At 38.3% G+C, this 19,510-nt stretch overlaps 1 protein-coding gene across 1 annotated transcript in view; it reads right to left on the bottom strand.

Moving 5' to 3' along the window:
• Positions 1–2,818, bottom strand: part of tenm4 (teneurin transmembrane protein 4) — a 242,867-nt gene extending 240,049 nt beyond the window's left edge. Inside the window, exon 1 of the mRNA XM_084126175.1 lies at positions 2,347–2,818. The gene's annotated coding sequence lies outside the window, so the exon portion shown is untranslated. The remainder of the gene's footprint in view (positions 1–2,346) is intronic.
• Between the last annotated feature and the right edge of the window lie 16,692 nt (positions 2,819–19,510).

Here is a 19,510-nt window from a genome sequence, read left to right as displayed (position 1 = left end):
TAATTTGACTAGAAATTAGGCTCAAAAGAAACAGTATGCTGTTGGGAGAGTGTTTTTATATTACCACAGCAGTGTTCAGTGGATTAAATCATTCAGCCTACTAGATTAACGATTGACCAATCAACAAATTAACTCATACTGTCATAAATTACTAAAACGTCATTCGAATTTGACAAATAATCAATTTTCTTGCCCCTAATAGTCAACATAATGCAGGGGAAACTGTAAAATGAACTGCAGCAGTGCTAAACTTGCATCATAAAATTACAACACTCGAACTAAATGTGTGAATTAAACTCACTGAGACTGTCGACAGTTTCTTTTCCATGAGTTCCACTGAAAGTCTTCTTTCCTATTGGTTGTCACGAAAATCGCTTCTCATTTACATAAAGTTGAAATTTCTGAACTTTTGTCACGTGTCTCGCGTCGCTTGACACGCCCACATTCTGTCGCCAACGGTCACTGTCGCTCGTGTCGCCGGAAGTCGCCAGCGCTCCATTGAAATGAATGGGATCATGTCACTTTGTCGCTGCGTGTCGCTGGCGGTGTGAACGGGGCTTTAATTGACAATCTATGCAACTACCATTCAAGCCCCAGAAATATAGTCAAGACATCATTAAAGTAATCCAGTGGTTTAACCTCAGTTTTGTGAAGTGACGCGAGTGAAAAACATAATTTACCAAACATTAATCTCCACGATGCATGCATGTTGTTTTGACAAAAGCATTGAAAGTGGTAGTTGCGTAGCTGTCAATGGAGGGACATAAAGCTCTCAGATTTCATCAAACAGATCTTATATGTGTTCTGAAGATGAACGAAAGTCTTACGGGTTTGGAACGACATGAGGGTGAGTAATTGATGACAGAATTTAAATGTTTGGGTGAACTAGCCTATCCCTTTAAGGTCTTCAGCTGTACTAAGTGCAGAGCCAATGGAGCTTTGCTTTGGATCCATTTTTGTTGGTAGAGAAGAAGCTACATATTTTGTTTGAAACATAAGCTACATGATATTAACTAATGTTAAGTAATGAAACCTTGTTGTAAAGTGTTACTATATCCTGCTGATGATGAAAAACTGATTAAATGTTTATTTTTCTGGTATTGTTTCAAGCAGAGTGGCCCTCTAAAAAATGCGTCCTCTTAAGATGCACTTAAAAATTATCCAAAATATCAAACCAATTTTCTGAGCAATTCTGCACTTTAACCAAATGCTTCCTTGGTCCTTGTAATGGTCTACTAGTTCACTTTAACTATGAATGTTTGACAACCACAGAGTGTCCAAATACTTCAGTATACCATTTAAAAACAAATACATTTATTTTATTAAATATTTGTCTTGAAAGTGTGCTTGTGCCATCTTTCTTTAGAATAAATTTGGCTTGATGTTTTGTCTAATGCAATGCCATACCCTATTTTAAGTGTGTCCAAATATATTTTGTGCATCTTTTATGTATATTGTATAACATCTCTTCTATCAATCTACTACCGTATCAATTTTTCAACAGCCCTGCTTTTATGAGGAATGCACATGTGTGCTACTGAATAAAAATAAGATTTAACATCTCAAAGAATTTTATTCTCTCCTTCCTCAAACAGAATTAAAGTAAAAAAAAAGACAATTACAATGAAACACACAGGTTACCACAGCTGTAGTACTGTAAATCCATGCATATTCTGCCAATATTTGCCATTATTTCCATAAAATACATCCGCATTAGCCATGAATGCCCCTCACAACAAACCCTCAGAGCCTAAATAGGAGGGAGTTCGAGAGTAGGAGGTAAAACAAGAGCTGTAAATGCCCATTTGCTTTACAGGATCAATCTGGAAACGCAGTATCCCACTGCCAGAAAACAACGCTAACAAACCCACCGTAGAAAGTCAAACACTATCTTCTCTACATCCTTAAACTATAGTCATCCATCCGTTTTACATCCTTAAGTGAAGGATCATAGAGGAGTGAAACATGCAGCAGTAAGCAGGTACACCCTCGGCCCATTAATATGGGATGGGTGTTGAGTCTAAATGCTGGAAAATGCCCAAAATGCCCTAGTTAACGAGAACAAACTTCTATTTAGAAGGATAGAAGGAGGCTTTAAATACACTGAGATATGAATCATTTATCCTTAAGCAATAATTCATGGTTTTACATGGAAAACAGAGTGCAGCCAAGCCCTCTTTACTTTACACTGCCCTTCCATGCTGCAAGTTTACAAGCTGCTCCATAATAAATAACAGAGGAGACTGTGCGTAATAGTATCAAGCATCCTCGCGCACAGCCCAAACCAAAACGCTCCAGCTGTTTCTGCAACAACACGCACTTTTCTCTCTTGAACATGCATCTCACCATTGCTGAAGAACAAGGCGTCTATCTATCCAGCGGCTTGGAGGTTACGGTCTCTTTTCCGGAAGGTGTTATGCTCTTAATTTCGGTGTCTCATCATCATGATCTCCCGTTTGGAAAATGAATAGGAGGGAAAATGTCCAGGGCGCCGCATAGAGAGAGAGAGAGAGAGAGCGCGAGAGAGAGAGAGCAGTGCGCATGAATAAGACAAGCCGTGTGTTTGACTGCGGAGAGCTGGAGGGCGAATAGCGTCCGTGTGCTGTAGTGCTGTAGTGCTGAGTCCGTGAGCGCTTGCAGTGGAAAGCAGTGGAGCACAGGCTGGAGGCTGGAGGGAATGCCGAGGAATGACAAGCGGCTTCCACCATCCACAGTCGGCTCGTACCATGTGTGCGCACGGGAGGGGGGTGCGCGCGAGATCGCGAGCGCTTTTTACGCGGGCTAAAACGTGTAAAAATGACTACAATAAAACTGTGTTTGATAACATGCAAGATACCTTAATTACCGCATACGGTAAATATAATGCTGTATTTTAAAATGACATCTATTTTACTGTAAAATATTGGAAGTAAACCGTATTAGATTAATTTACGGAGTTACGTTTAAAATTATGTTTTTGAAAATAAAATCATGTGTAGTCTATAGTTTATAAACAAAAATTGTAATGTCCCCAAATATCTGCCTGATTTAAAAAAAAAAAAAAAAAAATTGTGTGTGTTTGTGCTTTGACTAGTTTTTGTTCCCGTTTGTGAAGGACTCTTATTTCACTGTGTCACCTGTCTCAAATTCAATACATTTTACATTATGCCTATCAATCTTTTATTTTATTTTTTTAAAATAGATTGGCATTCTTGACCTCATCAAATACTGCTCATTTAAATAATCAGGTTTTACAGAAAAAAGAAAAAAAAAAGAAAAAAAAACTTTTTTTTTGTGACAAATTAGAAATTAAACATTTTGGGTATTGCCAGCCAAGGTTCTTCAGATTCCATTTTTTTAAAATTATTTAATTAATAAATTATTAATTAATTGTTTTAATTAATAAAAGTATTTTTATTAAGCAAATTATTTTAATTAAAATAAATCCAGCATATATAATGTTTAAAGTGCATTATATAATGTAATGACTAGTTACTAAGCCATTCCGTTTTTGTTTGTTTATTTGTTTTTGTAAATTTGACCAAAAAAATATATATAGCCCTCACAATATTTACAAAAACAATAAAATTACACTGGCATACATATGCAAGAGTCAATATAATTTAGTTGTTTAGAAGCAACAACAAAAAAATTCGGAGCAGAAGATTTATAAATCGAGGGAACGAAAGTGTAAATTGTCCGGGGAAGTCGGGGAAGGTCTCTTTTTTTAAGTTTCGTCAATATGTTGTTTACACATTGACAATAAAAAAAGTGATGAATAGATCAGAATTCTTTCATATAACCCCTCTAACCAGATGAAATAATTCTTACTCATTTCATTATAGTAGGCTATATAGCCCATAGTTCACATAAATCTAATCAAATAAAATTGCTTATTTTTATCCTTGATCAATAGAAACTATAGAAATACAGATCACACAACAGTATTTGATTAATATAAACATCTTTGAAATTCTGTAAATTTTCTTTGTGTTTTTCACTTTCTTTTCCTTTGTTTGGCCCCACCGTTTAAGCCTTGCCCTCAAATCTAAAGCTATATGAAAACTCTTATTTTCCCCCTTGCTTCTTTGTAAGGTTAAAAAGAATGGTCAAGGGTCCCTATCCGTCCAACTTATGTTTGGTTACCCTGAGAACAAGAGAGAGGCCAGGAGGTGGTATGTGTGGGGTTCAATTCACTGCATTATCCCCTGAAAGCTAATCTCAGGCCAGCTTAGGCCTTCTTACCGCTCCCTGACTGTGAATGGCTGAGTGAAAAGTTAAATATTCTTTCACATGTAAAACTGCCAGGCCAAGTTGGGATTGTGAAGGTGTCAGTGTGGGATTTGGAGACCCTCGGTTGACATAGGCAACAGGAAGACGGGGCGGGGGGGCTTTACTATATGTAGTTTTTCACAGCATCTCGAAAAACATCCTCGTGATCTCCTACACTTTCCTGCAAACTAAAATTCCAGTCTAGCCACAAAACCTTTGGGTAAATATATGGGTACAAAGAGAGAGCAGGCTTAAACAATTGGAATGTTCCACTCTCAAATCTCCTGTCATCAAGTCTTACCTTCACCTGGATCAGCGAGGGCCTGAAGGCACCATCAGCGGCGCAGCTCTGGCTTCTCTCCAAGCATGAAAGCCCAAAGGATGCGGAGGATACAGCAGATTACCAGGTCACTGCAAACGCTGCCCTTCAGGCACAGGACACCCTACTGAGGACAGCATCAATGCTTGTGTGCTGGAGCATGCCTTGTGTTTGCAGAGTTTCAGCAAAGTAAGCCGAGAGAACAATCATTATTCCGGCCAACTACTCCCCAGGATCAATGCTGTACACTTAAGAAAAGAAAAAGCTGTCCCTTTTGCTGATTTTTTTGGGGGATCCCACTTCCAGGTGAAACATAAGGGCAGTTATGAAGTCGTTACACATTGGTGAATGTCTTTAGCAAACAACACAATATTAATTTCTCAGAATACCATCACTCACTATTTGACCTTTCTTTCACATCTTGGGTCATTTTTTTCAACCCAAAACCTAGGTTGAGCCTTTTGAGTCCATTTTTTGGGGGGTTATTTTTTCAGTGTTTGGGTAGTTTTTGTGTTACCCAGCTCCTGGGTCAAACGTAACAACCCAATGTTTGTGTATGACACAAGCTCATTCCAGCGCTGTTACAGTGGAAACGGGACAACAGAGACTGGTCAATTACACTTTAATTACTTCTAAATGTTTTAATTTTTACTTCAAATATTTGTTAAATGAGCTTAATGTATGCAATATGTATTCAAAACTATATAAAATATGCTATACTGTAAAATATGATTGAAAATAAAGGAAGTATCATGCAAACCAGTGGTTGTGTGGATTATTATTATTATTAAGTTTAGAGGATTTAAGTTAATCCGTAAACATTAATTCATGTATGAAGTAAAAAAAGAGCAAAAGCAAAAGCAAAAAAAAAAAAAAGCTAGTATATAGTAAAAATGAATCAACCCATTATATAATGGGTTAAATAAACAACCCAATTTTCTGGGTAAAATTAACTCAACATGTGTTCTGTCCTATATATTTACCCAGTCCTTGGGTTAAAAACAACCCAATTGGGTCAAATTAACCCAACACGTGTTCTGTCCTATATTTACCCAGCCCAAATTGGGTTGTTTTTAACCCAGAGTGTAGGCCTTTTTCAGATAACAGTCATGGACAGTGAGCAAAACCATTTGTAGGTATAATCTCACACATTTCTATGCTATTGTCTCAGTCATTTCCTGGGATATGGCTCTGTTATCAGTAAATGGGTAGTTTCTTCATACCGTAAGCATCCTATCATCATTGGCCAGGATGATTGGATCTCGTAATGTACTTGTTGGTCATACTCATAACATTGCTGTTATTGCCATGAAGCTATGAAGATTTATTTTAAAAGCACTTCGGTTGTTGTATTGCTTCTTTGATTAGTTATTTGATTTGTATTTATTAACAAACACCATGGCATTTGGAACAACATGCACTGGTGAATTGCTCTCAATAAGACTGTGAGGAAACGTATGAGAAAGTCAGTTTTAATTTACTGATTTTAATGGCTCTTTACAGCACTTAATATGTTGATATGGGAGTCTCAAAGGTCATTCACATATTATTCATAATAAATCACAGAGATATTTTTTTGTATGGTGAGCTAATATGTCTTATTTTTAGATAAGGTGATTGCCGAAGGAGACCTGCATTACATGCACCATAAAACTCATAATTAGTGTTGGCTTGGCTGTATTCACCCACTCCGTATTAATGAGATAATCAAACTAAATCATTGTAACACTCGAGGGGCAAAACAAGCAGATTTTTTATCAGCTGGGGGAAAAAAAACTGGGATTTTTGGATTGCTGTTCATTTATTTATTCCGATGTAGGTTGTATCTTCCAGTGAGCATATTTAAATTTAAAAACTCACGAGGGGCTTGATTACTTCGAAACATTAACTTTCATCTTCCAGATCCAGAATTTTTTCATTGAAGTGTGATTAATTCATTGCTGCTTGGGAAAATTCACAGCAACACATTGAGACATTTGACCAGCAGGAATTAGATGAACAAAAGAAGGAATCTGAAAGTAATGTTTTTTTTTACTGTACACTGTAAAAAATGACATGATCAGTAATTCATGGCAACAATTGTATTGCAAGGTATACAAGATTCAAGTACATTTTTTAATTATGGTTTTTAATTATGTTAGATTGATAGTATACTGTATTACAGTGTACAGTTTAAATATATATATAAATTTACAATTAAATTTTTAGAATTTACACTGATTTTACACTGATCAGTGTGATCAGGTGTGACACCTTTATGACAGTAATATAATAAGTTTTGTGTAGCCAATTAGAAGTATTATGAGTGTGCTTTCTGCCTATCAATCATTTTGCTCATTTAAATGACAGTCCATGTACTGTATGGGATGGGACTGAGTCTCAGAGCTGTGATAGATACATTTTGAGTGGTTATCATGCATTTGGAGAGTGAAAGTTCTCATCTGTCATCAACGACAAACACAGCCAAAGTCCTAAAAGGAATAGAAAGACAAATGAGAATAAAAGAACAAAAAGGGACCAAAAAAGAAGTAAGATGAGAGTGGATATCGCTGGAGGCAGCTGAGAGCTTCAAAGTGCTTCAAAACAGCAATTCATCTGTAGGCACGAGGCTGCCGCAGGTAATCACATCTGTGCTGATATTCTGTAAGTTTTGAATGCTTATTTCTTCTAAATGTGAATTGTGTCATTGTTTTGGAGCACACTATCTTGTAGATAACAGTAAGGCTAACATATTCATACTAAAAGCCCAAATTGTCCATTTTGATTTCATGGGGACTAAGGTAGGAAGACACCATGGGTGCTTCTCATTTCTTATTTGTGCATCCTTGCTTCCTTCCCTCGCGTCTCAGCTCCACACACACTTAGATACACACCTGTGTATCCTCTCTCATGACTCCTCAGGAGGCTTCCTCGTTCCTCACGGTGCATTTAAAGAATTGAGATGTCCTTCAAGATGGATGAGTTCGATCGGTTTCCGGGTCACGGGTTTAAGGACTTAGGAGCGAGGAAATGAGGAAGCATCAATTTGAGTATTGAGAAGCAATAGTCTGGCTATCACCAGACCAAGCTCAATCTTTTAAGACTGAACATTAGTCTGGGGAGTCTGCTCTGTATTTTCTACTGCACAAGAGGCTGATCAACAGGCATTCTGTACGCAATTGGATAGTCCTTCAACCAATCAGACCAACGGGTGACATACTTTGCAGAACGGCGCGAAAACTCCAGGCAGGAAACGTGTCAACAAACGTGTCGGTTTGTAGCATTGATCAGCGGTTTGCAGAAGCAGCGATGGCATCGAGCGATTTTTACAGGTTGTGCAAAAAAAAAAAAACATGAAAGTGAGTGGTATTTACACCCACTCCAGCGATTTGTTTGCTAAACTAAAGAAGCCATTGAGCATCGTCGAGAGGTTAAAAGGAATTGGATTGGATTAAACCCGCCAATAGCGCGCCGGTTTGTGATTGGTCCCCACCAGTGGCGGACTGGGACAATAATTCAGGCCGGGAATTTGACTCCACTGCCAGGCCACCTCTGCTGCTGCAGTCACCACCACCCTATTCATGTAATCTACTGGACTGATAAACTTGTAGGCTAACCCTATTAATGTAACAGGTAGACTACCAGATGCAATATAAATGAATAAAAAAATAACCCTTAAAAACTCACTAGGAATACACCATTTATACTACCAAACCAATGACAAATAGAAAATTGGCTTTTTAAAAGAGATAATAAGAGACACATTCACATGTTGAAATATTTACATTTTATGTATTTTCAGTGCTCAAAAGGGGTGGGCGATATGGCAAAAATATAATATCACAATTTTTTTCAGAAAAATCACGATTCACGATTTTATCACGATTCTTTTTTTAATGTTGGTTTTACTATTTTGTGACTGAGCATTACAGCCAAACTAATGTCCATATTTTAAAAACAAAGCCTTAGGTAACAAAATATAAAATAAAAAAGAATAGCAGACAGGGGCGAAGATATTTTTTTGTCATTTTCTTTGTTATTAAATATTAAGATCAAAGATACACATTACTCATACACAACTTAATATACAAATTAAATAAACATTTGCTTTATGTTTTCAGCTACAGTAGGTGTATTTAACAGTAGCATTGAAGAAAGTAATTAAAATAACAAAAATAACAAATATGAAAATAAAACAAAACATAGACTTCACTGTATAAATTATACATTGATACTTATTAAAGCTACTATTAAAAATTATCAGTCAGGAGCAGTGAGTGATTTTCTCTTTGCATTTTGTTGTTTTTTAACATTAAAGGGATAGTTCTCCTAAAAATGCTATTTGTCATAAGTTACTCTCTCAAGTTGTTTTAAACTCGAATAAGTTTCTTTCTTTTGTTGAAAATAAAAGTTATTTGGAAGAATGTGGGTAACCAAACAGTTGATGTACCCCAGTGACTTCCATAGTATATTTTTCTCCTATGGAAGTCAATGGGGACCAGCTACTGTTTGGATAGCCACATTCTTCAAAATATTAATATTAGAAAAATATTAGAAAATATTAAAAGGAAATTAATACAGGTTTGGAATAACATTAGAGTGCGTAAATAATGAGAGAATTTTTATTTTGGGGTGAACTATCCCTTTAAGGAGAAGCGGCATCGTGTTTACTATTACTACTGTCTCTTTAAGAGTTGCGCGCGACGCGTCTATTATACACGCATTTGACAAGCAGATTTTCTCTAAATTTTCTCAAGTTTGCGTTCACTTTAGACATAACCGACTTTGTTTATGTAAACCTTGTGTGTATTTGACAGTATTAGCACAATAAGACTCAAAGGATAACTTTGTCCAGTATCCAGGCGCTGGTAGACAGGCTTTTAGTGCATGTGAACTTCACATGTACGCGCTGAGAAACTCACACGTTAGAACAGCGCATCAGCACGCGAATTAAATGTTTAACCGACAAGGCATTAAAGCACATGCAAATTATGAACTTTTGTAAACTGCAGTGTCCCGTTCCGCAGCGTGTACGTCGCGTTGTTCAGGATGTTGGGACAGAGGCGCCAGAACAGCAACTGATAGAATGCACCACGATTCTACGATATTTCTTCAAAAGCAGATCATGGAGACATTTTAATCGTCCACGATCAAAAATCGTCATATCGCACACCCCAATGCCAAATTATTATAAATATAATGTAAATGTAATCTTGACCGACCTGTTCCCTTACTGGCGAACATGGCTGGGATTTTGCAGCAGCTTGCTGCGTCTGCATTCGTAGTTGCACACCAGCCTATCACATGCCAGGCTGATGGTCTGCACAGCGGCAGCCGGCAGGCCAGAACGACCGTCAGGCCACCGGGAAATGTCCCGGTGCTCCCGATGGCCAGTCCGCCCCTGGTCCCCACAGATTTGTAACAGAAGCAGGATAGAAGAATGTAGGTTTCCAGAAATCAAATCGCCGGCAGATTGGGCTGGGTTTACCCAGTCTAGAGAAGCAACACAAGACACGTCCAAATCCAATGTTCACTTCATGTCTCCTGAGATACCTTCATCTAATCAAGTTCTGAAGGCAGCACAGATGTATCCTTCGCTGCCTTTGATATCCCACAATCCTGTGCGTTCCATTGTGTGACAGTTGAGTCTGAAAGTTGCGGTTGGCAGTTTTTTGTGTATAAATGTACAATTTTGACCAACGTTTTCCACTTCTGATGTAATTTCTAGTGAGAAATTACTGTTGAAGTAATGAAATATTCGCTTGGTTTTCACCAAAGCTCACTCTATTTTGTTGTAGATTATTAAATAGTTACGATGCCAAAGAAGTCTGTCCAAAATCAGTTTCATGAGGTACCTTCATGTGCAAACGCTGCCTGTAAAGTCATTGCCTTCGGACGCAGCCAGACTCACTCATAAAGACAGTGGATGAATTCGGAAGAGCATTCTACTCTTAGGCTGCATCCGGAAATTGCATACTCTTTGAGTTTATACTTTTTTTGAATAAGCATACTTCGTGACTATAAAAAAGTGTGTTCCATATCATATGAATGTGTGTAGTATGATAAATGTAGTTGTCTGGATTGCATTCATGATGATATTGTCACATGACCTAGCAATGTTAGTTTCATCGCTTTACTGCCTTGTGAATCCTCTCTTGTGGCCTCATGGGGTAATAAAGTGTCCATTAGATGTGCACTTCAGAATATTGCCAGACATAGTAGATCATCCTGGTGCTTTCTCCTACTGTTTTATGAATACTGTGAATTCAGACATATTACTCTTTTCATATACTGTTTTTGCCTACTATGTAGGCTATGTAAGTATGCTTATTCAGATGCAGCCTTACTGTTTCTGCCTGAAATATAAGAGCAGAATGCTATTTCAAATTGTTGTTTCTTTCCTGAATGAATCAGTATATCTGAACAAATTGGTTGAATGAATGATTCAGTGAATTACTTGTCACCACCTACTGGCACAACAATGAAACCTGCAGAAGGAGTCATGTGAAAAAGTGTTGCAATAACAAAATGATCTGTTTCTGTATCTGTATTTGATAAGAACCAGTATGGGTGATGCTTAAACCAGAAGTATGTCAAAACTAACTGCTTTGTAGAGTTGTCATTTTAATATAAGTTGATGAAATATAAGTAATTCATCTTTGGGTGCATCCCTATTGCATACAGTATGGATTTCTGTATTGGAAACACATGCACTGATAGCAAAAATGATATTGTATTCAAATAGCAGGAATAAATATTGGATGGTTTGGCTCGTCACTGGATGTCTAATTGCTAACCAGAGGCCGATATGGCAAATTGCACATTTAAAAAAAGGCTGAACTGAGACATAATATAAAAACACATCAATCGGAAAGTCTAACCACATGTGCTTTCAGTCAGAGTGCATCATTCTCCAGGTTGTTTATTTAAAGAGCTTGTGAATGAGACACTGGGTGATTTGTTCCTTCGATTACTTGATCCAACTTGTCATTACCACCATTGTACTGTTGCCAACTTTCACAGCCAATTGCAGCATGTCTCCTCTCAGGGATAGCAATTTTCCCCTAAACGGTAATAGGATCAGGGCCTCTACGCCACTTCCACATGATTGATGAGAGATTAAAAGGATTATTGAGGTTGAAGGCACTTTTAGCACCCTACCGGGCTCCAATTTCCAGCATTGAGGTGACACCATGCAGATGGGGGTCTCCGTGGAACACAAGGAGATTGTAAAACTAACGTTTTTGATCTGAGCAGCAGGTGGTTTTCCAATGAGATGGAGAAGGCAATCATCTAAAAGTCAAGATCAAATCAAAGGAAAACAGAATTTGTAAACTGGTCAGATTAACCCTTTATTGGGCACAACTGGAAAAAAAATGGAAAAACTATGTCTTTGTGCAGTTTGTAGTTTCTTATGGTAATACGGAAATAACAACAAACAGTTTTCATTTCTATTATTATGATGCTCTACCAAATGTTTGAGATGCCCATTAATAATTCATTTAATTGACTGATTTGTATCATAATTCTGCCTTCACTTCAATCAGTTTTTCAGAAAACAAAACAAAAATTATCTTTTTGTGGGAAATCTTTAAAAAAACCTTTTATTTATTTAATGACTGAGGTGAAGGCAGAATTATGAAACATGTAAGTCAATTAAAACATTTAAGTACATAATTGACATTGATGCAGAATCAAGAGTGCATTTTTATCATTAATTTTTTTTAATTTAATTTTTTTTAATTTAATTTTCTATTTTCTAAATGCATGTTATTGATTTTATTGTGAAGTCATCTGTTTTTTGTTGTTGGTTTTTTTATGTATAATTTTTAACCTCAAAATTCTTCCAAAATGTCATAGATCTTCCGGTGAAACGACAGACTTCTCCCTGGTGATGTATGACTTCTCCAATCATTTCATCTGCATTAACCCCTTCTCTTTCTTACAATCGACTGCAAGTTCACATTCAGATCTGCCATCATCCAATCAACAACCGATGGATTGAACCAAGTTACAACCAACTGTTTTTTTTCTTTGGCGATAATACGGTTTACTCATATGTACGTCACAAACTGTTTTCAACATCAACAATTATAAGAAATGTTTCCTAAGCAGCAAATCAGCATATTTTAATGATTTCTGAAGGATCATGTTACACTGAAGACTGGAGTAGTAGAAAACATCTATTTTAGATTGAAAAAATAGTTCACAATGTTACTGCTTTTACTGTATTTCTGATCAACAAATGCAGCCTTGGTCTTATTTTGGTCTGCAGTCTTATTTTGACCATTAGAGTATATTTTGACATTAGAGTATACACATTCTGAATTCATAGAATAGCTCTATATGATAATTCTCCCTTCTGCTTTTTAACTTCATTCACACGATACTTGTGAGAATGTAAAAGTGAGCACAATCAATCTTCAGGTATCATGTTTGCATGCATGTGAAAGGGAATAAGATTTTCTTCTGAAAATAACAGATGTGTATTCAGAAGACTTGGAAATGTGTGCATGAGTTATATGGAGCACCTTTCTGTTTAGTTCCTGTCTCTATGAAGCCCCTCCTTCTGAAAAGCACACTGTGCTCTGATTGGTCAGCTGGACCAGTGTGTTGTGATTGGTCAACTGCTTCGAGCGTATTTGGGAAATGTCACGCCCCTTACCATGACTGTGAGTTTCAACAAAGTAACACAACTCAACCAGGCCTCGTTCCCCTTTTTCCATATGTCTTTGGCGGGAATTATTTAAATGAGGAATATTGTGATGTGCTCGTTCCTGGAAGAAAACTCAAGACTACAATGGAGGCGTTTCAGGGAGTTCAGAAACAGTTCTTACTGTTATAGAGAATAACTACCTTTGGAGTGTCTTTGTGCTTTGTAACTTTAGTTTTTTCATGCTGAGACAGCAACATTACACACTAAGGAAAGTTGAAAATGTAAAAAAGCATATTAGGACCCCTTTAAGACTGGCTCAATCTGAATAAACCTGGACATTCTGTCAGGCTTTGGTTATAAAGAATCACATTAAAGTTTGGTACATGAGGATCTTATCATCCAAAGCTTTAACTCAGCAATTCTGAAAAAAAAAAAAAATGTATACACATCCAACATCCAATAACAGTCATTGTGACATTGTTTCCAACCCGATCTCACGGTAATTTGTACGTATTTTATGAGGTGTCTAATTCAAACGAATTCATACGACCTCACTCGTAAGAATTCATGCGATTTTTGCTAAATCACACAAACGAATGACCTACCCCTGACCTCGCCCCTAAACCTACCATTACTGGGGTTTAGACAAATCGAGGTTGTACGAATTAGCCACCTCGTACTCGAATTTGTACGATTTGTCTAAACCCCAGTAATGGTAGGTTTAGGGGCGGGGTCAGGTGTAGGTCATTCGTATGTGTGATTTAGCATTTTTCTGTCTCATTTAACCGTTATATCATCTCATATCAAACGTAACTGAAAATAATTGGATGGATCCAAACACAGCTGGTTGTGAAGTGGCAGATGATTTTGCCCTTCAAAGGTTTTTGTCAGCCTGACCTCCACTGTTGCTCAGCGTAAGAAGGCAACAAGATAACAACCTCTTGTCTGTCACAATCAAGTGACAACTCTCAGCACTCCGGCCCTTTAATGCGAGCTGACGGCTGGTGTTGTGGGCCGACAGTTAAGGCACTGCATTAAGTCAGCCTTCAGTCCAACTCAGCGCAGGTGACATTTATTTATATGTGACTCCTGAGGCACGAGTCTAAGCCGGTCTCAAACATGTCACCACACACACCTTGTGTAAATAGAATCATGCGTGTGTGCCCAGTGTGATCATATGATTCATGGCTCACTGGAGAGCGTGCTGCTCCTGACTGTGTGACCGAGGGCTGGATGTTGGATGTTAACCAATGGTTCACATCGAAGACAGTGACCTTGAGATAGATTGACAGATACGGAACAGTTGTAAAGAAATCAGCTTTCTACTGAGAGAACAGAAGCCAGTGGACCTCACTGGATCAATGTAGCATTTATGAGTAGCTGGTTGAGCAAGGAAGTCTTGTATCACCATGAGAATAAATAACAGTCGTTTAGTAGCCTCTAAGGGTGTGTTCACACTAAAATGAACCTGGTGCAATTGCTCTTTTAGTGCGGATCATTTGAATCCATCCGCTGAGTTGCTGTGTACTTGTTGTTTGCTTGATGAAGACCTTCGGGTTGAAACGTTGCACATTTTAATAAATTGACTGTTTGGTCAGTGGCAGTGTGGCGATTTTGTAAACTCTACAGTGAAGTGCTTTATTTGATTGCGCACCTGCCTAAAGTTTCTTGGATGTGCGCATACTACTACTACAGTGTAAACTCTAAACGAACCAGGACTGAATGCATTATTTTCTTTTTTGGTCCGGACCAAAATAACCTAAAGAACCGAACTACAGGTGTGAACACACCATTAGGGTCGGTCACATTAGCGAAATATCGGCTAAATTTAGTGCGCAAAAACAGATCCATTGTTCATTGTCATTAGCATAGTGTGTAGAGATGTATGAAGCTCTGCTCAGACAGGAGTCACTTCCAAACCAATCAGCATTGTATTGGTCAGCACAAAAAGTTTTGCTGAAGTGGTACATGCGACCGTGATAGAGATTTTATCTCCAAAAGCCAAAATTGCACAGCCCTAATATTTGGTATATTTCAAGTGATTTTTGGTCATAATGGGCATTGAGCTCATTAATCTGTTAGGGCTATCCCATGTTTATCCCATATGCTGTTATTTGGCTTTTCAACAGTTCAAGCATGTAGTCTTTTCTCAGTAAGTGTTCAAGGGTGAGGATATAGTCTAATGTTCATTAAAGGAACACTCCACCCATTTGCATTAAGCTTTGCAATGTTAGAAACCCAGTCATACTATTGAATGGTCGTGCAACATTTTCTCATTTTCCCCTGAGACGAGAGAAATCTGTATTTACCTCTTTACACTTCCTCCTACAATGACGCAAAAATCATCATTTTGCGTCATTGTAGGAGGAAGTGTAAGAGGGGGGGATTTCTGTTAAGACTACAAGCACTAGTTCCCACCCTTTCAAACCCGCCCATAGGGGGTTGGAGCTAATGCGCTAACAGACCTATCACAGATCAGTGCCAGTGCGTTTGATTTCACCGGCAGAAACCTGCATGTCCGGCCGTCGAGATCGTCCAAAATGTCCGGGATTCGGCTTTGCTTTCTACGGTCGCCATTCATTGTTTACATGCACATCTTTTGTTTCAATCTAACTGAATTAATTCCGATTGGTGAATCTGAATGTAGTGTTTACATGAACGCTAAACAAGTGATCGGTTGATGTGCGTTTTACCATTGCTAAGAAAATACCCGCTCCTCTGTGAGAGATACGAGACCAGTGCCTCACAGGTGTCGGTCATCAGTAATCACGCCACCGGCCTCGCGTCGTTCTCCCGCGACCCTAGCCTCGTCCTGCTCGCCACAGTAAACACAATGAATGGCGACTGTAGAATGCAAAAGCCGAATCCCGGACATTTTGTGCGATGCGATCTCAAAAACCCGGGCAGACTCACGGAGACTAGTTAGCTTTATTGTTTACAACTGCTCTCTAACCGGTAGGCGTGGCTTGGGAGTGGCCTCGTAGAGCAGCAAAGCAAGTGCATTCTGGGAGTTGTTGTCTTTCATCCACATGAGCCAAAAATACATTTTCTGGCTTTTCTCAGTCTAGAAAGCTCCAAATTCAAAAATAATTTCACATTTCTTCTACATAAATGACCCAATTTAAATACACATTCATCTTTCCAGAGGTGGAGTTACCCTTTAAGCTCTGATCATGTATAACATGATCATATCCTCTCAAAAGAAGCATTGTTTAATAAACGTCTCTCAGTTGTGAGAGCATCAATACACTGAGATGCATACAGACAATCCGACTCTTCTCAGTGATTAAGACTTTCACAGCTGTAGTAAAATGAAGAGATGCTCTCTTCACTGCACCATTGAAGACTTGATCAGCTCAGGGGCTGACAAGCCCCCAAATTAATCTTTAATCAAGAGCCTGTTCACAAAAATCGGAAGTGGGTGAGTGCAGTCTGCTTCATATGATGATATGGCAAGAATTATTTCTAAGTAGTGTTGTGCCCTTCTCGTGGTTGCTATCCCAAACCAATTTATGAAAAGCTATAAAACTGATCTGCTTTCACAGACATCAACGTGTGCTGGTCTGCTCTGCTGCAATTAAAACACTAATGCGCACCATTAGCAGGCAGAATCATTACTGGCGAAAGGGCAGGGTAGACAGTTGCGCTCTTGTAAATCAGTGTTGTAAAAAGACTCATGGAGTCTTCAGGCATGAGAAGAGCGTCTCATTACTGATGTTGTGTTGCAGTTGTAGGATTGATGAGGAAGCTGATAGAAGCTGGAGGGTTTTCGCTTTTCACAGCTTACACACTCTTTTCTTCAAAGGCTCAAACACAGATGAGAAGAGTAAGACTTTCCAGTGCTGGACTTATTACTGGAACGCCAATTGGCTAAACAGATTTGAGGACCAGAACTATCCCGACTTTGCTGGTCAACTTTATATTTTGTGTTTTGGATGGTGGTTCTAGTGTGTTTATATTTATACCATGCCTTCTTAATCAGAAACCACTCTTTGTGAACCAACCTCATCAGACAGAACATGTTGGTTGGCCACTATCTTTTGCTTGTGAACAACTTGACTATGCACAAGGTCTGCAGTTTGTCACATCACATTTATTTTTACAGCACTTTATACGATTGTTTTAAAGCAAGCAGCTTTAAAGTATTAAACATGAAAAACAGTATCAGTGTCTCTTTTAATTATAATACAACTCCATTTAAGCAGCTCTCCTGTGTGTTCATGTTTTTAGTCTGAGCTTGAGGTACTGAACAGAAGAAATGAACTGGAGGAGATTTCCATGTCAAAGAAGGCGGAGAATCAGAGCCTATTACATCATCGCCACGGACCAATGACAGTGCAAAGGTGTTTACCAGCCGGAGCAAACTTGTCCTGGAAAGTTTGCTTTGGCAAGCGGTTTCAAACTCACGAAACAAACTCCAAATGAACTTCATTTTGGCCTAATTTTGTTCAAAAATGACCACACCAGTTCGATTTCGCTTTAAGTATACTGAGGCCTTAAGCTGTATTTTTTTCAGTAGGTGAACTGTTGAATTTGATAACGTCCGCTGCTATTGCAAACAAGTAAAGGTGTGTTTTTTTACCCATTCTAACATGTCGAATCTAGTCTACAGACAAGCTGTCAGATATGGAAGATTTTTTGAGTATTACTTTAAATATTCCTGCAGGCATGTTTGTACCCACCATTGATGTCATCGAGGTCTGGACGTCTGAGTGTATACTGTAATAAAAGTTGAGAAATAATCGCCAAATTTATTCATTTAGCAGACGCTTTAACTTACAAAGGGGGAATACAACAAGCAATTCATATTAAGGAGGCAATAAACACAAGAAGTGCTGTACAAAGTTATGGAGAATTCAAAGTTAGGGATAGTACACCTAGAAAAGGTCATTCTGTTTTGCATGCCTTATGTCATTCCAAACCCAAATGCTATTTTTCGTGAAAACATAGGCCCTAATAGAAAAACAAAAAAACGTGTTAGATAAATTGTGCCAAAAGCCTACATTTATTATATATGGCCTGTGTCATATTTATGACCAAAGATTATTACATTAAGAACCTTATCACATTCAGGGAAAAGAGCAGATTTATTCCAAAAGTTATTAAAACTTGGGGGCATTTGCATATAAATATCAGTTGACCCCATGTACTGTATAAGGTCTTCACTGACACGGAAGAACATTTTTATGCTACTAATACTAAAACTTTTTTGTAGTAGCCAATAAAATGTTCAATCGTTTGAATTTTGAAAAATCTTAATGTTGGCATCTGCCCAATCATACAAACTCAAGCATCTCTGCATAGTAATATAATGAAGGCTTGACTCATGAATATTAATTAGTTTACATAATTGGGCATCCCATGAGGTTACCCAGCAACGTCTGTAAGACCGAATTAATATTCATGGCATAAACATTCGCCCCGTCATGTCTTCCATATTTCTCAAAAGGGCCCTGCACCAATAAACAATTTGATTCAATGAAGGATTACCCAAGCAACATATATTTTCTGTACAAGTACACACTTTAATATCAGAACTCACATCTTACAGTAGTGCCAACTTTTCCACACAACCGTGACGCTGCCAGATACATCAAAACACACTCGGCACCTGAGATACAGATCAAAGCTCATACGACCTGCAATGAGAAGCGTCACGCTGGCCAAAGGGGTAACTTAGTGTGACTATCACTCTTGACACAGACTCTACCACCTTCTAAATCAAACAAACATGTCTGACGGGGCTCAGCTGAGGACCCATTAATACTCCGTATGAATCTGCATCGATGAGTGCCTCTCAACCGCTTTCCTGAGAGACTATCTACTTTCCAAGGTACGGGGAAACGCTGAAATGTCACCGCCGTTGAATAGCATTGTGGAATATGTCATATTAGCGCACACCTCAGTGAAACAACATTGACTACTACACTGCTGTTTGAGATGGAGAAGAAGGTCTCTGGTCTGCTGATTCCCGCCTGTGTGTTTGTGCCTGAGCATTTGAGCGAAGAAGGAAGAGAGTTACAAGGGTCACTACTAATTCACATTCCTGTCACCAATTTCCTAATTTCATGTTAATTGCACTGAAGGAGCCCACCATTACGTTAAGATCCCCTCCCCTTTTGTCGGGTACTGAATAGTGGCTAATTACTGTCAGTCGTTACTGCAGGCTTTGATGTTAATGAATTCATGCAGCAAGAACGCTCACAATTGCACTGAAGTTTCAATTCGAGATGGAAAAGCAAAGATATGCTCGAATTGAGCTCAACTGTTCCATACAGAGCACACAAGCTAGTCAAGTCAAGTCA

The sequence above is a fragment of the Abramis brama genome, assembly GCF_963993115.1.
Source record: "Abramis brama genome assembly, chromosome: 10".
Lineage (NCBI taxonomy): Eukaryota > Metazoa > Chordata > Actinopteri > Cypriniformes > Leuciscidae > Abramis > Abramis brama.
This window is presented reverse-complemented; position numbering and strand designations above follow the sequence as displayed.